Source organism: Tasmannia lanceolata, unplaced genomic scaffold, assembly GCF_043159265.1.
Source record: "Tasmannia lanceolata isolate RefF3 unplaced genomic scaffold, GAP_Taslan_0.1 ptg000024l, whole genome shotgun sequence".
Lineage (NCBI taxonomy): Eukaryota > Viridiplantae > Streptophyta > Magnoliopsida > Canellales > Winteraceae > Tasmannia > Tasmannia lanceolata.
This window is the reverse complement of record NW_027518701.1, coordinates 4,817,541-4,839,603: the sequence shown is the minus strand read 5'-3', so window position 1 is coordinate 4,839,603 and position 22,063 is coordinate 4,817,541. Positions and strand designations below refer to the sequence as shown.

Sequence of the window (22,063 nt, the reverse complement as noted above, 5' to 3'; positions counted from 1 at the left end):
TTAGCCCACCATCCACCTCTCCATTAGCCCACCTCCCTAACTCCAAATTTATTCCCTTAAGCCCTTCATTGTTAGCCACCCAATAACACCCTTTTCAGTCCACCTGCAACCAAATTTAATCCCTTAAGATCTTTCCCAACAACAGCCCATTAACAACCATCTTCACCTCTAATTATCAACCACCCATCTCACCCTCCTCTCTCCTATTAAGCCCAAACCAAACACCACCAAGACCTTGACTATTTCCATCAGATTACCCTCTTTCCATTCAGCCCCCATCACAAAGCCCTTTCTTCACCTTGAATTCTTAGCCTACTTGACATCCCACAACAATCTATTAATTTCCTAAACATTTCAGCACATTATTGCCTGTGATCGACAACTTTCCACTCTTTATTAGCCGACCAACCCATTAGCCATCACCATCTTGCTTCTACATACCCTTGTTTCTCATCCCTTTCCCATATTCACAAACACACCCAAGCACCACCTAAAACTTGTAAGATTTTTTAAGCGTCTGCATGCACCACTTGCATCACCACCCCATCAAAGCATGAGGTAAGATGGTGGGCGACATCTGTTGCATGGGTTGTAAGCCCAAGGGTACATCCCACTCTTGTTTTGATGATCAGCAAACCCAAATTGATAGTAGTTTGCTAATAGCTTCTCTAGTGTTGTGTTTTACACAGGTTTCACTCAAGTCAACACTTGAAGCTAGAAGAACAAGGGCTAGTCTTGGAAAAAGTCAAGTATTGGTGGTTAACTTTCAATCCATATGGCGTATTGAAGAAACAAGGGAACCACAAGCATAAGAACATGTTCAAAGACTATCTCAAGACAAAGGAAGACTCATGCAAGCACCCAAGAAGATTGAAGATCAAGAAGACTCAAGGTTCATATGTTTAGAATGCATATAGGTCCTCTTGGCATTTAATGTTTGCATGTTTTGATGTTTTCAAATCATATTTAAAACTATTTTTCTAAGTATATTAATGTATTTTGAAAACACATATTTAAAGCCCAAAGAGCAAGGCCCTAAGTCCCTCTCACAAATATTTTTTAAAAAAATAAGTTTTTAAAGCAGGGCCGGTCGATCGGGCTAGGCCGGACGACCGTGGGATGCTACCTCGAATTCTAGGGCATCTCGAAATTTATCTGGCCGGTCGACTGGGCCAACTCAGTCGACCGCGGGATGATTTCTCAAAATTGAGAAATCATCCAGGTTGAGTTTAGGATTGAGTTTACTTTCTTTATTTAGGTTGCCTTTAATATGATGGTGCCAATTTTAGATGTTTCTTTTTGCTTGTATGAGATTCTTATTTTAGAATCCCTCCTAATCTATAAGATGGGGTGAATGAGACATGTAATGGTACTTCTGATTTGACTATGAAATTAATGAACTTGAAGTCTTTGAGTTTTCTTCTTTTTCACTCTATTTTGCAGTCGTAGGACTACGATTTCTTATTTTTGTAGTTTATTTTCACACTTCCGTTGTATGCGACTACATTATCTAGTATCAGAGCTTGAGTTTGTTATCGAAGGTTCGTCGATGGTACAAAGAGTGAGGCAAATGGCTCAAGCTGCTGTTCAAGATGTGATGTAAGAATCCTAAGAAGAGATCCTAGCGCTAAGGAGGCAAGTGGAGGAACTCACGGAACAGTTTAGATTGGTCTGTGCTTATTCTCAAGCCGGAGATGATGGATCAGAGGTAGACGCCGTGAGCCAACGTCAAGGTAAGGATACCTGCCTCGACGACTGGCAAGGGCTGGGGCTACAGTAGGTAATTTCAAGCATTGGGAATCAAGTCTCAAGTCTGGGATGGTAGCACGGGACTTGTAACCATTATATTATTACTTAGAGCAAGAAATTGTAGATTGGGATGTAAGACCGTATGTGGGCAATCATTGATATAAGATCTACGGCATAGATTGAAGAATGGGATTAAGTGTGAAATTACTGGAGTTACCCGTTTCTACAGTGATCAGTGAAGGGTATAAGGGTAATCAGTGCATCTCATCCCTATCGAGACATGGATGATTAGTGTAGCCCTAGATTCAATTGCATCCGTTGATTAAATAGATTAAGTCAACTAGAGTTCTATTGTGGGCGTGACTCTAGGAGATCTTTATCTATAAGTAAAGGGGTTGGTCTCATATGCGTTATTTAGACGCTGCCACCAAATACTGGGATCCATTTTACATGGGTGGTTTGGATGATGCAATAAAAAAAGAAAAAGAAAAGGCCATAACCTTGCTACGAAGGAAATAATTTTTGGGCATTGATTCAGGCATCCGACTTAAAACAAATTAAAATTGTTATTAAGCAGCTATTGTTTTCATTACAACACTCTCTTGCTCAATTTACTAATATATTAGAGCATTGCTATCAATATTAGCACCCACACTACAAATACATTAATAACCATTTTATTTAATTTTTCTTTACAAAATGATAATAATAATAATAAGGTGAATTTAGTAATTGTGATTGACAGCTCGTGGGTACTTAGATAAGCTCTACTAATTTTGATACCTACACCCAAACCTTGTGTGTTTCTATTTAGATGCATGCATATTTATTTATTGATTATTTTTATTATAGCTATTCAAATGCATTCTTGATTATAAGTTTGGGTTTTGTTTTGATAATGACATCCATCATTTTTATATGCGTCTGTATGATCTATGATCTCTAAGCATCACTTTATATTGGCACTTGTAAGCCCAAGGGTCTACTCTCCTATCTTGTTTTGATGATTCTAAACATAATTGATTATGTTCTTGAATACTAATTAATTTATCTTGAAGTGTCGTGTTGAGATAGGTTGATCATTGAAGGAACCAACACACCACATGGTCATGCTTGAAGATGTACCACACAAGAGTCAAATGAGCTAAGTGGAGCTCACATTATCTCTCAAGCAAGCATACACAAAATGGAAGACCAATTGAAGACCAAGGCTAAAGAGAAGTTGAAGGTTACCTAGATTTATTTTGTACATCTTTTCTCTTTAGATTTCTAAGTCAATACAAGGTTTTCAAAATAGTTTCTAAAACCACTTAAGAACTAAAATGGTTAAGTGAATCGTTATGTGGTGGACCAACATGTTGGGACCCTCATAAACATTCCAAATTATCATAGGAATTGAGTTCCAAAAGCCCAAAATCAAATAAACAATAAAAACACAAAAATCTGCTTATTTTAGGCTTCTCCGAGCAATGGTCCAGTAGTATTTTCCAACTTCTGGCCATTTTCTCGGAACTCCGAGAAATGGTCCAGTAGAATTTTTCTTCTTCTGGCCGTTCTCTCGGAACTCCGAGAATTTGTCTCGGAACTCCGAGAATGGTTCTCGGAACTCCGAGAACGTCGCGACAGCTCAAAATAGAGCCGTTGGTTTTTGAATTAAAAATTAGTTTTTAATCTTTTAACCCCCAAACGGTCATATTTTGTCAAGAGGCTATAAAAACACATTCAAGAGGATTATTTTCCTCTCTTGAATATTTGGAAAAACCTCCTTAAGCATTCAAACAACTTGCAACTCATTTTAGCTTAAGAATTTGTTTTTCTCCCCAAACTTGCCTTGCACTTGCAAATCTTTTGAGTTTGGATTTAGGGCTTTCATTTGCATCCTATTGTGGAGAAGTAATCAAGGGGACTACTTCGTGCATCAAGCTTTCAAGAGAAGCCAAGCAATTCATCTTCTATTCTTGTAAAGGTGGCTAGGGCATCCTATCTTAATACCCTAGGGAGTATCGTTTAGAACTCGACGAAGAAGGAGAGTCGGTGTAAAGGTGTAAAGGGCATCCTCATTTAATACCCCTTGGCAGTGTAATCGCCTCAGAGCCGGGCATCATGGAGGTCTCGCATAGTGAAAATCCTTAAGGACGATCTTAAGAAGAGTGGAGTAGGGCTTTGCGCGAACCACTATATATCGGTGTGTTCCTTCTTTGTCTTGCACTCTCCTTTTTTATTTTGGTTTGGCATTTCATTTTGTTTGATCTTATTTGAACTAACCAAAATCTAATCAAGAGAAGAAAAATCAAATTAGGTTCAATACTTAAATTTAAAATGGTATAAATTGTTCTTAATATCAATTCACCCCCCCCCCTCTTGACTATTTCAATTGGTATCAAAGCCTCGTCTCTACTTTATTTAAAACTCTAACCGTCTAGATAAAAGATTCTAAACAAAATGGCAAACTACCCTCAACACCATGAAGGATACTCAAACACTAGGCCACCTTATTTTGATGGAACCAACTATGGATTTTGGAAAACAAAAATGAAAATCTTTTTAACCCAAGATTACCAAATGTGAAGAGCCATTCATAATGGATATACATTGCCCACTAAAAATCTAAATGATTGGACCGAAGCCGAACAACAAGCCTCAAACTACAATGCCAAAGCCATGAATTCCCTTATTTGTGCTTTGTCATCCGGAGAATTCAATAGAGTTTCAAATTTGAATTCGGCAAAGGAAATTTGGGACACCTTAGAAGTTACACATGAGGGAACTAACCAAGTTAAGGAATCTAAAATGAATCATATATTTAGGCAATATGAACTTTTTCAAATGACACCATGAAACTATTGCCGACATGTACACTAAATTCACTAACCTAGTAAATGGACTAAGGGGACTTGGAAAATAATTTTCAAATAGAGATTTAGTGACCAAAATCCTTAGATCCATACCTTTATCATGGGAATCCAAAATCTCCGCAGTCACCGAAGCCAAGGACATGAACACACTAAACCTAGATGAACTTATAGGGTCCTTGATAACCCATTAGATGATTTTCAAAACAAAAGCACCCAAAATTGAAAATAAAATTGAAAAAGGAAAAGTGTTGCTTTTGCTTGCAATTTAGGTGATGATGAAGAGGCAAAGGAAGACATGGAAGATGAGGTAGCCCTCCTAACAAGAAGGATCAAGTTCTTGCAAAGGAATATGGGAGGCATGAGAAATAGAAGAACCAATCCTCCATTCAAGAAGAAAGAAGAGTTCGGTGACAGATCATCTCAACCCCGATGCTACGGATGCAAGAAACTTGAACACATTCGCCTGGATTGTCCACTCAACAATGAGCCTACTTCAAACAATCGTTTCAAGAAAAAGAGAAGGCAAGAAAGGAATGACCGCCACATGGGATGAGGACAATGAAAGTGAAGGTGAACCAAATGATGGAGAAAATTGCTTGATAGCAAAAAATGTTTGCTTCATGGCCTCAACAAATGACAATCAAGAGGTAAGTACTTTAAATGATGTCATTATTTTAAAAGAAGTTCTTGATTCCTTGCAAAGTGCACATTATGAACTTGAAATAGAACTTGATAAAAATGCATCTCTTGAAAATTCTCTTTCTAGCATAACAAATGAATTTGTTGGTTAAAGAAAGATCATGAATTTTTAGATGATGAAAATGAAAAATATAAAATTGAAATTCATAATCTAAATGCTGCCATCAAGATTTTAAATGAAAATCGACAAGAACTATCTATTGAAAAAAACAAGCTAAAGCATGAAAATAGTAAACTATCTCATGAATATGATGAGTTAAAAAACTCTTTGAAAAATTTGAACATGGTTCACTAAAATTGGATAGGCTTGTGGTATTCAAAGATTGTCACATGATAAAAGTGGACTTAGACATAAATGGAATACTACATTGTCAAACTATAAAAATAAATTTGTAAAGGCTTCTTCTAGTGGTACTAAAACTTGCTTTTATTGTGGTCTAGAAGGACATTATAAGGTTGCTTGCATGTATGCTAAACAGGATAAAATCAAATTGAACTCTAAAGTAAAAATAAATGAACTTAGCAAGATTAGGAAGATTTGAGTACCTAAGGGATCTCATTTGCCTATTTATATGTAGGTATGCCTTAAAGCCATAACAAGAAGAACACATGGTACCTTGATAGTGAATGCTCTAGACACATGACCGGAGACCTCACTCAATTTGCATCCCTATCACTCAAGGATGGTGGAGATGTTACATTTGGAGATGATAAGAAAGGAAAAGTCAAAGGAGAAAGCACCATAGGTAACTCTACCTCTCCCATACATGATGTACTCTATGTTGATGGCTTATCTCATAATCTTATTAGCATTAGTCAATTGTGTGACAATGGTTTTGAAGTAGTCTTCAACCCCGACAAATACATTGTTAAAAATAAGATAGATGAAAAAGTGCAATTCATAGGTTCTAGAGACAATAACATTTACACTATTGGACTAAATGATCTTAGACTCCAAAATGTGACTTGTCTTAATGCCATTAGTGAAGATTCTTAGTTATGGCATAGGAGGTTGGGTCATGTCGGAATGGATCTCATTTCAACCCTCTCCGCAAAAGACATTGTTAGAAGATTGCCTAAGTTCAAGTACACCAAAGATCACATTTGTAGAACTTGTCAATTAGGCAAACAATTGAAGAGCTCATTTGCTCCTAAAAATATGATCTCTACCACTTACCCCTTGCAACTACTTCATATGGATCTTTTTGGACCAATGAAGACAAGTAGCCTTGGTGGAAAGAGGTACGTGTTTGTCGTTGTAGATGACTTCTCACGATTTACATGGGTCATATTTTTAGCACATAAAGATGAAACCTATGAAAATTTTCTTAAGTTGTGTAATCAAGTCCAAAATGAGAAAGGTATTGCCATATCTTACATTAGGAGTGACCATGGAACGGAATTTGAAAATGTACACTTTAACACTTACTGTAATGAACATGGCATCAAACATAACTTTTCGGCACCTAGGACACCTCAACAAAATGGGGTTGTAGAAAGAAAGAACCGAACCCTCCAAGAAATGGCTAAAACCATGTTATATGAAAATGATCTCCCTAGATACTTTTGGGCGGAGGCGGTTAGCACCGCTTGCTATATCATAAATAGGGTATATATGAGGCCAATTGCTAAGAAAACACCTTATGAGCTTTGGAAAAACTTGAAACCAAATATAAGCTACTTTAGAGTGTTTGGTTGTAAATGCTACATCTAGAACATTAAAGATAACTTGCACAAATTTGATAAGAAGTTGGATAATGGCATATTCTTAGGGTATTCTACACATAGCAAGGCATATAGAGTATTTAATAGAAGAACCCTAGTTGTAGAAGAATTCATGCATATTACATTTGATGAGAGAGAGCCAACACCTCAAGAAATGCCACATGATGAGGATGAACCTATTGAACATCTCTTACCTAAGACAAATGCTCCTCCCCATGCATCTACAAGTAATACATTACCTAGTGAGGAAGTTGAAAGTGTAGATGATGACTCATTACCTAGGGATAGGAGAATATTGGTAGATCATCCTGAATCCCAAATCTTAGGTGATGCCACATCGCCGGTAAGAACTAGATCATACTATCAAAGTGTGAGTAACAACTTGGCGTTCCTATTCGAATTAGAACCTAAGTCCATCAAGGAAGCAGAAAATGATGAATATTGGTTGATGGCTATGCAAGAAGAGTTAAGTCAATTCAAAAGGAACAAAGTGTGGACGCTAGTGAATAGGCCTAGTGATCATCCAGTCATTGGCACAAGATGGGTGTATAGAAATAAAATGGATGAAAATAGAATTATTACTAGAAATAAAGCTAGGCTTGTAGCCCAAGGGTACAATCAGGAGGAAGGAATAGACTATGATGAGACATTTGCTCATGTTGCCCGTATGGAAGCTATTAGGATACTCTTGGCATATGCATCTCATAAAGGATTTAAACTATATCAAATGGATGTCAAAAGTGCCTTCCTAAATGGCTATATCCAAGAGGAAGTGTATGTTGAGCAACCTCCAGGTTTTGAAGACTATAAACATCCAAATCATGTCTTCAAGCTTGATAAGGCTTTATATGGGTTGAAGCAAACTCCTAGAGCTTGGTATGAGAGGCTTTGCACCTTTCTACTGGAAAAAGGTTTTGAGATGGGAAAGGTGGATAAAACATTATTTATCAAAAGAAAAAATCAAGATATCCTCCTTGTCAAAATTTATGTGGATAACACCATCTGTGGCTCAACTAATCAAAAAATGTGTGATGAATTTGCAACTCTAATGAAAAATGAATTTGAAATGAGCATGATGGGTGAGTTAACCTACTTCTTAGGACTCCAAATCAAACAATACCAAAATAGGATATTTATAAATCAAGAAAAATATACAAATGAGTTATTAAAGAAGTACGGTATGGATAGTAGTAAGACATCAAGAATTCCCATGAGTACAACTGCTAAGCTAGAAAATGATGAATTTGGCAAATCTGTAGATCAAAAGATGTATAGGGGTATGGTAGGTAGCCTACTCTATTTGACTGCCAGCAGACCAGACATTATGTTTACTGTCTGTCTCTGTGCTCGATTTCAATCGGATCCAAAGGAGTCTCACCTATCTGCAGTCAAGAAGATCTTCAAGTACTTAAGAGGAACCCAAAGTCTGGGATTATGGTATGAAAGATCTACTGCCTTCACTCTCATTGGATATTCAGATGCAGACTTTGCTGAATGTAGAGTGGATAGGAAAAGCACTAGTGGGACTTGTCAATTCTTAGGCAAATCACTTGTTTCATGGTTTAGCAAAAAATAAAATTCAGTAACTCTATCCACAACAGAAGCAGAATATGTGGCAGCTGGAGCTTGCTGTGCACAAGTCCTATGGATGAAAAATACATTGATGGACTATGGAATTAAAATGAAAAATATTCTCATCCAATGTGACAATACTAGTGCTATAAACTTGACAAGGAACCCCACACAACACTCTAGAACCAAACATATTGAAATTAGGCACCACTTCATTAGAGATCACTCACAAAAAGGGGATATTTGCCTAAAATATATCAACACTGAGGAACAATTGGCTGATATCTTTACAAAATCCCTTAGTGATGATAGAATATGTTATATCCGAAGTGCCTTGAACATTTGGAGTGCGGATTAAGTAAAAGAAATTGCCAAATAAATTCTTTGTGCCTTTCACCAGCTTATCTATATAGTATATATATATTATCCTTATTTGGTAGTATTTGCATGAATGAGATGTCAAACATTAATCTTAAAAATATCTATATAGTATATAATCAATTGGTACTCTTAGCCTTCTTAGTTCTCTAAGATGTAGAGGTACCTTCACCTTAATTAAAATACCTAACAATTTGAAAATATGTCAACATCTCGATCATGAACAGGTATATGCGCATTACTTGGCTACATATTTTATACCATAAGCATTGATTTAGGGGGAGTAGCTAACTCAATCTTCATTCACTCCTAATTGTTATACATTTTAGTTCGCCCTTTCTGTCGATGACAAAAGGGGGAGAAGTATGAAATTGATTATCTATTCACTTGCCTATATGCACTATATGCTTTTAATTGTTATCGTTTATCATTGTGCATATATTGAGGGGGAGTTCCTGCATTCACTTGCCTATCATGTCACTCCACACACACCTCATAATCAATTTTGTTTGTCATCATCAAAAAGGGGGAGAATGTAAGCCCAAGGGTCTACTCTCCTATCTTGTTTTGATGATTCTAAACATAATTGATTATGTTCTTGAATACTAATTAATTTATCTTGAAGTGTCGTGTTGAGATAGGTTGATCACTGAAGGAACCAACACACCACATGGTCATGCTTGAAGATGTACCACACAAGAGTCAAAGGAGCTAAGTGGAGCTCACATTATCTCTCAAGCAAGCATACACAAAATGGAAGACCAATTGAAGACCAAGGCTAAAGAGAAGTTGAAGGTTACCTAGATTTATTTTGTACATCTTTTCTCTTTAGATTTCTAAGTCAATGCAAGGTTTTCAAAATAGTTTCTAAAACCACTTAAGAACTAAAATGGTTAAGTGAATGGTTATGTGGTGGACCAACATGTAAGGACCCTCATAAACATTCCAAATTATCATAGGAATTGAGTTCAAAAAGCCCAAAATCAAATAAGCAATAAAACACAAAAATCTGCTTATTTTAGGCTTCTCGGAACTCCGAGAAATGGTCCAGTAGTATTTTCCAACTTCTGGCCATTTTCTCGGAACTCCTAGAAATGGTCCAGTAGAATTTTTCTTCTTCTGGCCGTTCTCTCGAAACTCCGAGAATTTGTCTCGGAACTCCGAGAATTTGTCTCGGAACTCCGAGAATTTCTCGGAGCTCCGAGAACGTCGCGACAGCTCAAAATAGAGCCGTTTGTTTTTGAATTAAAAATTAATTTTTAATCTTTTAACCCCCAAACAGTCATATTTTGTCAAGAGGCTATAAAAACACATTCAAGAGGATTATTTTCCTCTCTTGAATATTTGGAAAAACCTCCTTAAGCATGCAAACAACTTGCAACTCATTTTAGCTTAAGAATTTGTTTTTCTCCCCAAACTTGCCTTGCACTTGCAAATCTTTTGAGTTTGGATTTAGGGCTTTCATTTGCATCATATTGTGGAGAAGCATTCAAGGAGACTACATCGTGCATCAAGCTTTCAAAAGAAGCCAAGCAATTCATCTTCTATTCTTGTAAAGGTGGCTAGGGCATCCTATCTTAATACCCTAGGGAGTATCGCTTAGAACTCGGCGAAGAAGGAGAGTCGGTGTAAAGGTGTCAAGGGCATCCTCATTTAATACCCCTTGGAAGTGTAATTGCCTCGGAGCCGGGCATCGTGGAGGTCTCGCATAGTGGAAATCCTTAAGGATGATCTTAAGAAGAGTGGAGTAGGGCTTTGCCCGAACCACTATATATCGGTGTGTTCCTTCTTTGTCTTGCACTTTCCTTTTTTATTTTGGTTTCGCATTTCATTTTGTTTGATCTTATTTGAACTAACCAAATTCTAATCAAGAGAAGAAAAATCAAATTAGGTTCAATACTTAAATTTAAAAAGGTATAAATTGTTCTTAAAATCAATTCACCCCCCCTCTTGACTATTTCAGCACTCTCTGGTTTTTTTATCATATGTGTACACTGATAATGATTGGCAGTTTGTCTTACACGCACATATATAGTTTTTGATATTGTCACACATGCATGTTTGTGTACTAAGGTTATTGACGCCCATTATTTGTTTACACATGTATATGTTTTAATTTGAGACCGACACTCAGTGCTCTAGATAAATCTAATAATTATTATGATTGCCCAAATGCAGTTTAACAATTATTATGATTAATCTAAGGGTAATTTGGGGATTTAAGGGTATGAACCTTCTAATGATAACTTTAGCATGTGAATGTTGACTAGAGAAATTTAAGGGAACAATTTCACTGTAGATGAAATATTGTCATTGGTAAAGTGAGAAAACCTTTAAATATTATAATGCTTATCCTATTCACATGATCTGGAAAGAGTTGGAGTGGGTGGTTAACCACCAAGGTGGTCCATTCACGAAGACTAAAGAACTTTCCAAATCGTGTTAGGAAATTGCGTTTTGAATTATAGCGGGTAGTGGTTGGCCCAAAGGAAAGCCCTACTTAATTGGCTCAATTCAAGACTGTACATGCAACCGAAGAAAGCCTAACGGCCTAGAAGATCTCCTCAGCCCAAAGGTGTTGACATTTTTGAAAGTTGCTATGATTTCCAACGTTTGGCATTGTGATGTAGTTCTAGACAGGATCGTTGCACGTTGAAATCTTATCCCAAAGGAAAGATTACTTTGATGCAGGAAGGACTTCCAGTGACTTAATTAAAGAAATTGTTGTAAAATTCTGGACAGGACCGTTGCACGTTGTGATCTTATCCCAAAGAAAAGATTACATGGATGCAGGTAGGACTTCTAGTGGATTCTTAAAAGAATCAGGATAAATATGTGAATAACATATTTCTAATTTGAATTTCACAGTAATCAACGCTTCATCCATACCCAATCATCTACCATCGATAGAGACTCTGACCGGGACAAATTCCAAGAGATGGAAGCAAGACCTAGAGATTCTTCTAGGGATCATGGATTTTGACTTGGCACTTAGAGAGGATGAGCCTCCAAAACCAATTCAATATTGCTCTCGTGAAACGAAGGCCAAGAATGAAAGATGGGTGAAGGCCAATCGAATGTGTCTTCTAATCATGCAAAGGTCTATGTCCGAGGCAATCAGGGGTGGGATTCCTAAGTGTGATAATGCCAAGGATTTCTTGGATGTTGTGGGGTAGAAATTCGTTGAATCTAACAAAGCAAAGACTGGAACTTTAATGGATAAACTGATTAACATGAGATATGATGGAAATGGAAGTGTGCGCGAGTACATCTTACAATTGATAGACGTGGGATCTAAGCTTAGGTCTCTGGGAGTGGACATATCCGATTCATTTATAGTACACCTAGCCTTGCATTCACTTCCGTAGAAATTTGGACAGCTAAAGACCACTTATAATGCATTAAGGGAAAACTGGAAGCTGAATGAGCATATCTCCATGTGTGTTCAGGAGGAAGATCGTTTGAAGAAAGAAAGAATTGAGAGTTCTCACTTAGTACAACATGAGAAAGCCAAAGAGTTTTCTTTTCAAAGTGAGAAATCAAACTTTAAGAAACATTTCCAGTCGAAGACATCAAAGTCGCTTTCCAGTCGAAGACGTCAAAGTCGCCACATGATCCCAAGACTGAGAAGAGCTATGTTAGTAAATGTTTCCATTGCAGGAAGAAGGGACATAAGAAGATGGAGAGTCGGAAGTATCTAACTTGGCTAGAAAAGAAGAAAAATGCAGCAAATGTTCACAAGCGAGATAATTCAAATTAAGAGTGGAGTCGCTATCAAAGTACGAAATGGAGATAGTTTGCTTAGAGCTAATAAAATTTGTAGTAAATAATTTTATTGAAGTACAAACACCGTTTTCAGTTGATTATCCTTTTATGTACTTTGTTAGTGGGAGCACATTTTGATTTCGTCATATTGTAAAGAATAACAAGAACTACGTGTAGGCTTGATCTCATTGCCTGGTATGTAGATAGCTCTTCAAGTTACTTAGAGTGTAGCCGGTATGATTTAATAAAAATAAATTTCTGATTTCAGTTTAGGAATATATGTTATCATTGGGTAAGTGTGGAAATAATCCTGAATGGAAGGCTTAAGTTTCATACTTAAGCATGACAGTAATAGTCACACAAGAGCTTCATGTCAGAAGCATTAAAGCCTGATGTTTTATTCTTAAGCATGACGGTAATAGTCACATAAGGGCTTCAAGTAAGAAGCAAAAGAGCCTTAAGTTTTACACTTAAGTATGGCAGTTATTAGTCACATGAGGGCTTCAAGAGAGAAGCATAAAGATTGACCAAAATTGGATTTAGCGTAAAAGGATCACATAAAGGTATGTTATTTTCATACTACACGTTCCATGTTTGTCGGCGATCATTTGTGAACGAGATTTCTGATAATTGTGATCATACTTGGTCGTACACCGTTTAATGGAGTATTGACCTCTATGGTTCGTTATTGGAATTTTGTTAGACAGGATCTTGTTAGTGAGATGTTATCACATTAATATTATTTGGCCAAAAAGTTTTCCAATCTAGATACATATTAAGGTTAGTCTTATATTCAATGCTTTCCCAAGTGGGAGAATGTAAGATCTTATGTGGGCAATCATTGATCTAAGATCTACGGCCTAGATTGAAGAATGGGATTATGTGAAATTACAGGAGTTACCAGTTTCTACAGTGATCAGTGAAGGGTATAAGGGTAATCAGTGCATCTCATCCCTATTGAGACATGGATGATTAGTGTAGCCCTAGATTCAATTGTATCCGTTGATTAAATAGATTAAGTCAAGTAGAGTTCTATTGTGGAAGTGACTCTAGGAGATCTTTATCTATAAGTAAAGGGGTTGGTCTCTGCAACCGTCTAACCTGTCATAAGGAGATCTCCCCCAAAAGAGATCACGCGAATGAGAGAGGCAGTAGAAGATCATCCCGTTCGATCCACCACCATGGGAGATCGAGGTAAGCTTCACAATCTTTCTTTTGTATCCTAGTACTTTGCATGGTAGATCCTTTTATTAATTTGTTATAATCATGGAATATAGATTGAACTCAACTCCATGATCCTAAGTTTACATGGGAGTCACCACCAATCTACGACGAATATTTGAATGAAGGATATTTAATCCCTCCTAAAAGTTCAGACAATGAGTTTTTGCCTTTTGGGGAAGACCAAATGATCAATAAATCACTTGAAGTGATGGTTGATGAGGGCTATAAAATAATGAATGAAGGACCAAAAGAGATCAGAAGAGTGAGCAAATTAAGAAGATTAATAGAGATTGAAAAGATGGGAGAATGGAAAAATATTATGTCGATTTCTTTATCAGTTTATCTTGACCCATTTTTACTATATGCTATATTAAAGTCTACGGTGGTTACTCATGACTCCAAGGTCATTGAAGATCAAGAAAGAATATATTTTTATCTTAGGAATTATATGTGGTTGGGTCAATTTCAGTTAATGATCTTTCTTCGTTTCTTCAAAATTCGAGGACTAGTATTTTTAAACCATGGAAGAATTATGGCGGCGAGGACCACCGAAAACATGTGCTCTTTAGAAGGTTAAAATCCGAGGGCGGATTTTCTCCAACCCGGGGAGGCTAATGCAGCCCAAATCATAGGGCTGATTTGTTTTCATTTTTCTACATGCCAATTAGATAGATTTATTTTCATTTTCTTTCATACCAATTATGACAGATTTATTTCTATTTCCATGCAAGGCCAAATAAAGAATATCTTCATTCCATGCATAGCTAATTAAAGTCATTTAGGATTAAGTTTACTTTTTTTCATTTAGGTTGCCTTTAATATGATGGTGCCAATTTCAGATGTTTCTTTTTGCTTGTGTGAGATTCCTATTTTAAAATCCCTCCTAATCTAAAAAAGGGGGTGGATGAGACATGTAATGGGACTTCTTATTTGATTATGAAATTAATGAATTTGAAGAGAAAAGTCCGTTCTTTGAGTTTTCTTCTTTTTCGCTCTATTTTGCTATCTTAAGACTACGATTTCTTATCCTTGTGATTTATTTTCGCACTTCCGTTGTACACGACTACATCATTGATGGTCATGACTGTCGGTACAAACCATTTTGAAAAAAACAAGATATTTTTTAAAATAAATTTTCTAAACAACAATTACTGCCGGTCATGAATAGGGGTGCAAGTCAGGTCGGGTTGGGTCACGTTGAGGCCAACCTGAATCGAACCCGAGGGGCCATTTCTCCAACCCCAATCTGACCCGACCAGAGTCTCAACCCGAAGAGGCTAACCCAACTCAACCTGCATACCTTTTTTCTCAACCCGAACCCAACCCGAGTTACAGCCGGAAAAAATGGAGAGATGATTTCATGGATTTATTGGATCCTAGTTTTGGATTGACGGGGCTCAAACCCGGACTTGCAGAGACTGTCACAATTGAGCTCGAGGAGATTCTTATTCAGGATGATCAGGAGACTATGGTCCGCAGTAGGGGCCTCATACAGAGCCACACCCCTTTGATATGTGAAGAAGAGGGGCCACCCTCTTTTCTTTTCCGCACCAATCCTTATTTACATTTACGAAAAGAAACGAAGAGAAGAAAGAGGAAAAAAATGAAGAAATGAAGAAACCGGGTTGCTTCTACTTTCTTGTGAAAAGATGTTTGCTACCAAGTTCAAGCACAAGGAGCTCAATCAATTTCATGGATATTTTTTTTAAATGCATTGAATATAGGTGCTAATAGAACAAAGTAGCCAGCTTCCTTGTGATTATTATGAGAATCCAAGGCCATAGAACTGCATGAATCTGGTTCAAACCATGTCAAAGTATTAGAAGAAGACACAACGAAGTTAATGGAGATCATCTTCAGGTGACGTTCGTTGTTTTCCCCTTTTTTGTCAATCCCATTAGAGAGGCTTCAATAAGTGAAAATAAGTGAAAATTAGGTGCAGCTACTCTGGAGGAAACCATGAAAATTTGTCGTCAGTTGTAATATTTCTCCAGGATGAAGAAAAGAAAATGAAATAACATGATGAGATGAAACTAGGGTAGAAGAAACTAAGTTTAGGATTGTCTAGAGATAAGTCACACCAAATCTGTTCCCATCCAAAGACAAGGAGAGATGAGTGTCTGACCAAAAGATCAGGGTATTAATGCAAACAGGATGACAGGACGAAAATAAAAGTTACTAATGCAAAGCTTGATAAATCTACGGGCCATGGTCATCCAATCGAAGTGTTATCAACGGCAAGGCAATCGGCCTGACTTGTGGTGGCCGATCTGACCATTAGATTCGATCAAATCACTTTGGCCCACAAAACAACTGTAAGGCTTCCCAACACCCGCATTTTCTTAGCATTTTTTTTCTGGTGAGTATTGTGTGCCATTGTACCACACAAATGGCAACTTTAGGGTGCCTCTAACTTTATTTCGGCCAGACGCCTCTGATCACCGACCACACTCCATGGAATGTTAAGCCAAATTATCAGCTTACAAACTGAAAATACATTCAACTACGATTACGAAACCCACCATCCACCACCAAGTTATGTCCACTCACAAACGCAGCGTCATCAGAAGCCAAAAACAATACTGCATCAGCGACATTGGAAGCCTTCAAAACCTTCCCCTTCAAGCTGGTGAGATTAGAGTAAGCATTCTCCACCTCCTCCGCCTCGACCTCGAGCAAACTGCACATCATCGGCGTCGCAACCGCGAAAGGCGACACACAATTCACCCTTATCCCATACTTCCCAAGCCCCAGACAAGCTGATCGGACCAACCCCAACACCGCATGCTTTGACATGATGTGGTCGACCTGGGTCTCACCCCCAACACTAGCTGCCACACTCGCCGTGCACACTATGCTCCCCTTCACGCCCCCATCCACCATAACTCTCCCCGCATGCTTTACACACGCGGCCATGCCCCGTACGTTGATAGCGAAGAGGCAGTCCAGGGTGTGGAGGTCCAAGTCAAGGATGCTTTGGTTGCGGTTAAGCACACCTAATGTCAAACAACCGATTACATCAAAGGCTTAAGCTGTTAGAGTTGGAGAAAAGCTGTTAGAGTTGGAGTTATTTAATCATTTAGGGCATGTTTCACTACGATTAATTTTTTTTTCATGATATACTGATGTCTTCAAGTGGTGGGAGAGGCGCAGGGCAGGGTGAAGTGGCTAAAAATCAGGAAACAAAAATGAGAAAACTAGTGTCTGCATGTGGTCAGAAGTAACTACAAATCAGAAAACAAAAAACTCTACTCAAAATATGATCCACTTTTTCTTGATTTTTATCCACTTCTCACCTTCATCTCAATCGTGCCCTCTCAAATCTCTCGGTCTCCTTCTCCACCCACCCTACCTTTCTCTCATCACTTGGAGACACTAATGTATCATGAAAAAAATTCTTGGCTGTCAAACATGCATGGCCTTATACTTTATCACTCCCCCTCACTTGTGACCCCTCGTTTTTGCGTACCAAGCTTAAGTTGTTAGAGTTGGTGTTATTTAATCATTTGTACTACACCTGCATTGCTGAACATTATGTCTAGGTGGCCGTATTTTTGGACCGTCAAGTCCACAATGGACTTGACCTGATTCTCATCGGTGACGTCACAGTGCAAGAAGGTGCAGCGGTCCTGGCCGATGGATGCAGCAACCCGCTCATCTTGTTGCACTTGGATGTCTGCAATTACCACGACAAGTGCACCGTGGTCAGCAAAGAGTCGTGCGGATGTCTCACCGATGCCGCTTGTGCCGCCAGTGACAATTGCCACCTTGCCCTCCAACCTGAAAAAAAAATGTATGCCATAATTCTAATAGGGAAATGTTATCAGCACTACTGTATTTTGATGAGGGCACTCCTCACTTTATTAAAAGTATGGTATGGCCCACACCATAGGATGATCGAAACCGTCCATTAGATGGACCACAGCCTAAATAGGTTGTGCCCCAAAAATCATTTCCATAGGCTGATCCTAACCCTCTGAATGTTTGAGGGTTGATCCTAACCCTCTATAGATTGGAGGGTTAGAATCAACCTATAGAAATAATTTTTGGGGTACAACCTATTTAGGCTATGTCCCATCTAATGTACGGTTTGGATCATACTATAGTGTGGGCCATACTGTACTTTTAATTAAGTGAGGAGTGCCCTTATCAAAATACAGTAGTGCTGATAACGTTTCCCTTCTAATATTACGATAAGAGACAAGGATCTAGCAAGCAATTGTAAAAGCAATGTCGTTTGTAAAAGAAGTGCAGGGATTTCACCAAGGTTGGTTAATGGTTTGTAATAGTAGGGTGGCAAGACAGGTTATTTCTCAGGTATGAAAGTCTCCTCCATGGTAACCTTCTCTTCAATTTGCAACTAAAAATAACTTAAAATAATCATATTTGCAAATGGAAATGATATTTTAACCTTATTTCTCAGCTCTTGCACTCCCTCTGTTGGTCATGTGACCTTTAAAATCTCTTCTTTTTTATTGGCTATTTTATATTATCTCAACTTGTTATCTTCTCCGAGATTTTATATTGTGGCCGACCATGTAAAGGTGGGAGAGAAACACGTACCCCCCCCCCCCCCCCCCCCCGCCCCCACCCAATTTTTATCCAACAAAAGTCCCACTTTTTTTACTTTCTGTTGGATAAAAAATCAAGGGTGGCACCATATAATTTCTCATCTTATCCTACTTACTACTTTATCTTCATAAGAACAAACACCGAAAAAAAGACGGATTTTAGGCCTAAATTATAAAAGGAGGATCACACCTTTTACGGTAACGTTGTGTTCTACTCCTCAAGGTGAGTTTTAATTTAATTATTTATTTCATTTCCAATAACTTTTCTTTCAAATTCAACACAGTCTTATTTTTTCTTTTCCTGAAAATGAAGAAAAGAAACAAAATAGGTGAAAACGAAGACATTTTTATGAAAGATACAAGAGGGGCGGAAATGCTGGAAGGAGGGGTGGAAATATCATTTTCCATTTGAAAAAAAAAAATCGATTTTGGTTAGGGTGCAACTCGGGTCGGGACTGATCAAGTTGAGGCCAACCCTAGCCCAACCCTACATTCCCTCAACCCTAACCCGACACAACCCCGGCCTCGGGTTGAGAAGGGTCAACCCTAACCCAGCCCCCCTCTAAATCTCTACACCCTAGCCCAACCCATCTAACCTTTTTTTTTCCAATTTGGGTCGGGTTGAGTCAGGTTGGATTCATGCTCACCTAGGGCGAAACAAAAAAATTCAAGAAAAAATATGACCCTAGGAAAATCACAATAAAATAAAGGGACTGAGTTCGGGTTTGGGTTGCCAAGGCCTCAACTCTAACCAAACCCAAAATTAAATCAGGTTGGCTTTTCCCAGCCCAGCCCAACCCAAGGAAATGCCAACCTAACGAGCCAAAATCACGTTGAGCGTCCCATTGGGTTTGGCTTGAGCCCGGCCCAAGTTGCACACGTAATTTTGGTGGTACCCAATAGGCCCTAAACCATTATTTGAATTTAGTTTTATTTCAAGTGTGGCCTCTATGAAAATCATTAAAAATAGGGTGATGATTTTTTCGCCAACCCTGTAGGATAATGCGCCCTCCTCTTAATGTGATTTGACATCAAAAAGCGTTAAAATCTGCCCACAATTTGCGTTAAAATGGGGGGCATATTATGCTACCACGTGGATCATCTCCCTAAAAATATCATTTCTTAAACTTGTATTACCTCTATTTGATCATATTCATATTTAACTTCAAAACTTAACCATTTGTATAAGATTACATGCATATAATTTCAAACTGTGTTTCTTTACCTCTTGCAAATGGCTCCCGACATTATCTCCCTTCTTTAGCGCGCGCCAGAGAGAGAGAGAGAGAGAGAGAGAGAGATTGTGTGAATTCATTGGTTAAGATGCAATAAATAGACTGAGATTTGCGACATCTCAACCACCAAATAATCTATGATTGGATTCTCATTCGGCAGAAAGATACTATTTTGTTTGATAGCAATATATAATAATGCTAAGCCTGCTTTCAATCTGACGGTTGACAATATTCACAGACTAGATCACCACCGTACATGTTGAGGTGGGTTCATGCCGTGCATTACTATTTGTTTTTCTGAGGAAAAATGTAACAAAGGAAGAAAAACTATTTAAAGACACATCTTTTGATACAAGACGCTCAAGTTTCTTGTCTTTTATATTTAAAGAGTTGTAAAAGGGTTTTTACTGTCTCACAGAAAGTACTTACCTGACAATTAAATGCAAATAGACAAGATACATGAGTGCATGTATCAAACCATAGTTGTGCTGAAATCATTTCCCTTTTTTAAAGAGCTGCTAATAGATTATCTGTTTCGAATGAAAAGGGAGATGATATTTTCACTCCCCCTACATTAGGCATGCGCACCCCTGATAACATTATTTGACGTGAAAAGTGGGCAACTCTAACTATTTTTGACGTCAAATCATGTTAAAGGGGCCGAAGGCGTAATGCGGGGGTGAAAATATCATCACCCGTAAAAAAAAAAAAACTGTGCCATTTTAACTTTGCAAAAAGGAAAGAAAGTTCACCCTAATGAACCAGTGCATGCATCTAGTAATATATAAGTGAAATAAGTAAAACAGAATCCTGCATCTATCCCGATAACTGGAAACCCAAGCTCTCATTTTCTGTTGAGTAGTAGTTCGAGCAAGTCTTGAATGAGCCCCTTGAAAGGTTGATGCAAATAGACGAATTTTTGTTCGACGTCTCCGAGCTGCACACTGGGAGTGCGCCACGTGGCACTCCCTTCGTACTCCGTTTTGATTTTTTTTTTTACCGTTTTCCTCCCTCTTTATCCTGTATATTAGCAAAGCCATTTCTGTTTTGTTTCCCGATTTGCCTCTTAATAAAATTTCCGTAAACCCCCTACCTCTCTTTCGCCATATTCAAAATCCCTAAAATTTGCTCCTCTATATAATATAGGTGATTCGTTTCCTTTTTCCTCCCCCAAATCTCCCAAAAATATTTGTATCAACAGTCTTCACTGTATCTCGCACGCCGGCCGTACGCCTTACCGGAGAAAATAGAAATAACCCAAAAAATTTCCCAAAAACACAACTGTCTTTCACGATCCTCTTTCTCTACTTTAATTTTCTAAATTTTGTTGTTTCTTATGCTTATTTTTGGTTTCCATTATGTAGGTTCATCGATTGGTAGTGGCTTTTTTGACAAATAGAACAGGGTTTTTGTAGGGCAATGCAAAAGAGTGGTGGACTTTTGATAGAGGAAGCCAGCTCTTATATCATAATCTTCCAACTGTGTACAATAGCGCCTGAAGGTATTTTGTATCTGCTTCCATGGATTTTAAGTTTTTGATTTCTTTTTTAGAATTTTAATACCTCTTCTATTGATTTACTCAGTGTAAATACCCGAAAATACCCTCTTATTAAAATTTGTTTCCCCCTTAAGTAAGGGGCGTTTTTTACTTTAAGAGATTGCCTTCGATTAGGGCTTCCTAAGAAAGCATATAAATACATCTATCGTGGAGCTAAAACAAATCCTAAACATTTTGTTCGGCCCCAAGAGAAGAATTTCATGGACAGGGAGAGAGAGATCGCGTTTTGGGATCAGAAAGCGCGAATCGAGGTAAGAACTTTGTTCTTGGTTGATTTTGTGTTCTTGGAAACCCTAAAACAAGTATTTAAAGTAGCTAAAGGATGTGATTGACAATCGGTACGACTTAGAATAAGAACTCTTTGACTGATCTCGGATTCCTTGTGGTTTATATCATTCTCCGATCCCGAACGAACCCAAGATCAGATAGTTGTAGCCATAAAATTGAAGTTTCGAAAGGTTTTGACCCAAAAGCAAAACTTTGGTTGCAATAATTCTCTATAGTGATTTGGAACGTGGAATCTGATTTGATGGATTCCCCTCTGGGCAAGGAGTCCATCGGATCTGACCTTCCGTGATTTGAAATCCGTATGATGGAGATATGAATTTCTGAAGTTTTGGAGAAATCTGTTAAAATCTGAAATTCTCGCGTTGAAACTCAGCCCACACTTCAGACGCCCGATTAAGGGTGTTCGGGGGCCCGGCTCTTCGGACATCTGGTTTGGGCGTCCGA

General features: G+C 38.1%; 1 long non-coding RNA gene and 1 pseudogene across 1 annotated transcript; one reads left to right on the top strand and one right to left on the bottom strand.

Moving 5' to 3' along the window:
• Window positions 1-16,466: 16,466 nt before the first annotated feature.
• LOC143856941 (short-chain dehydrogenase reductase 3b pseudogene) lies at window positions 16,467-20,234 on the bottom strand (annotated as a pseudogene).
• A 591-nt stretch (window positions 20,235-20,825) lies between these two features.
• On the top strand, window positions 20,826-21,415 carry LOC143857346 (uncharacterized). The gene is made up of 3 exons (XR_013238628.1): window positions 20,826-20,919; window positions 21,178-21,274; window positions 21,406-21,415. It is a non-coding gene; the product is annotated as an uncharacterized LOC143857346 (long non-coding RNA).
• Window positions 21,416-22,063: the final 648 nt, after the last annotated feature.